At 36.5% G+C, this 1,980-nt stretch overlaps 1 non-coding gene across 1 annotated transcript; it reads right to left on the reverse strand.

Moving 5' to 3' along the window:
* Positions 1–633: 633 nt before the first annotated feature.
* Positions 634–735, reverse strand: LOC131277443 (small nucleolar RNA U13). The gene has a single exon (XR_009184617.1). It is a non-coding gene; the product is annotated as a small nucleolar RNA U13 (small nucleolar RNA).
* Between the last annotated feature and the right edge of the window lie 1,245 nt (positions 736–1,980).

The raw sequence follows: 1,980 nt of genomic DNA on the forward strand, positions 1-1,980 counted from the left end.
CATCTTTTGCCCATTGTGAATAATGCTGCTATGAACATGTGCAGATGCCTGCTCATGTTTCTGCTCTCAGTTCTCCTGGGTGTATACCTAATAATGGCATTGCCGGGTCACATGAATATAGAGTTCCTTACCCTTCCAAATAAATTTGGTAATTGTTTTTTCTACTTCTGTAAAAAAGGCTGTTGGAATTTTTATTGGGATTTCATTGAATCTGTAAATCAGTTTGGGTAGAATTGGCATCTTAATGATATTTAGTCTTCCACTCCATGTAAGAGGACTGTCCTTCCATTTATTTAAGTCTTCTGCAGTTTCTTTTAGAAATGTTTTGTAGTTTTCTGAATGTAGGTCCTTTATGCTCTTAAGTTTATTCCTAAATATTTGATTGTTTTACTTGCTATTATAATATAAATGGATTTTTTTCTTATTTCCACCTCAGATTGCACATCAGTATTGTATAAAAATGCTATTGATTTGTGTGTGTTAATCTGGTATTCTTCTACTTTCCTGAAATTGTCTATTTTTTCTAGAAGCTTTGTTGTGGATTTTTCAGGAGATTTTAGATATAGGATCATATCATCAGTGAAGAGTGAAAGTTTAATACTTCCTTTCTTATTTGTATGCTTTTTTTTCCCAGGTCACGCACATAATGTGCCAACATCATAACAAGATTTGAGAGAGGCACATCTCACACATATGTGTGAAGATCATTCATCATCTCATGAACCACAAAAGGATCTTCTTTGGGTATCTTTTATTTCTTTTTTATTTTATTTAATTTTTTGTTTCTTATCTATCCTAATTACTCTAACTAGAACTTCTAGTACAATATTGAATAACAATCATGACAGTGGGTATCCTTGCTTGTTCCTGATCTCAGCAGGAAAACTTTCAGTCTTTCACCATTGAGTACTCTGCTAGCTGTAGGTTTTTCGTATATGCACTTGACCATATTTAGAAAACTTCTTTCTATTCCTATCTTTTGGAGTGTTTTTATGTTTTTTGTTTTTAGTCAAGAGAGGGAGCTGTATTTTGTCAAGTGCCTTTTCTACATCAATTGAAAGGATCATGTGAATTTTCTTCTGCAATTTATCAATGTGGTTTATTACACTAATTGATTTTCTTGTGTTGAAACACCCTTGCATAACTGGGATAAAACCCACTTGATTGTGGTGTATATTTCTTTTTTTTTAGTGATTTATTTTTAAAGATTTATTTATTTTTATTTATTTATTTCCTCTTTCCCCCCTCCCCCAGTTGTCTGCTCTCTGTGTCCATTCGCTGTGTGTTCTTCTATGACCACTTCTATCCTTATAAGTGGCACCAGGATTCTGTGTTTCTTTTTGTTGCATCATCTTGCTGTGTCAGCTGTCTGTGTGTGCGGTGCCATTCTTAGGCAGGCTGCACTTTCTTTCGCACTGGGTGGCTCTCTTTATGGGATGCACTCCTTGTGTGTGGGGCTCCCCTACATGCAGGACACCCCTGTGTGGCAGGGCACTCCTTGCGTGCATCAGCACTGCGCATGGGCCAGCTCCACATGGGTCAAGGAGGCCCAGGGTTTGAACTGCGGACCTTCCATGTGGTAGGCAGACGCCCTATCCATTGGGCCAAGTCCACTTCCTGTATATTTCTTTTAATGTGCATTTGGATTCTGTTTGCAAGTATGTTGAGAATTTTTGCATCCATATTCATTAGAGCTATTGGTCTATAATTTTCTTTTTTTGTAGTATCTTTATCTGGTTTTGTTATTGGTTGATGTTGGCTTCATAGAATGAGTTTGGTAGTGTTGTTTCCTGTTTAATTTTTTGGAAGAGCTTGAGAAATATTGGAATTAGATCGTCTTTGAATGATTGATAGGATTCACCTGTGAAGCCATCTGGCCCCAGGCATTTCATTTTTAGATTTTTGAAGAGTGTGTCAATATCTTCACTTGTGATTGATTTGTTGAAGTCTCCTATTTCTTTTAGGGTCAGTGTAGATGGT

The sequence above is a fragment of the Dasypus novemcinctus genome, assembly GCF_030445035.2.
Source record: "Dasypus novemcinctus isolate mDasNov1 chromosome 21 unlocalized genomic scaffold, mDasNov1.1.hap2 SUPER_21_unloc_1, whole genome shotgun sequence".
NCBI lineage: Eukaryota > Metazoa > Chordata > Mammalia > Cingulata > Dasypodidae > Dasypus > Dasypus novemcinctus.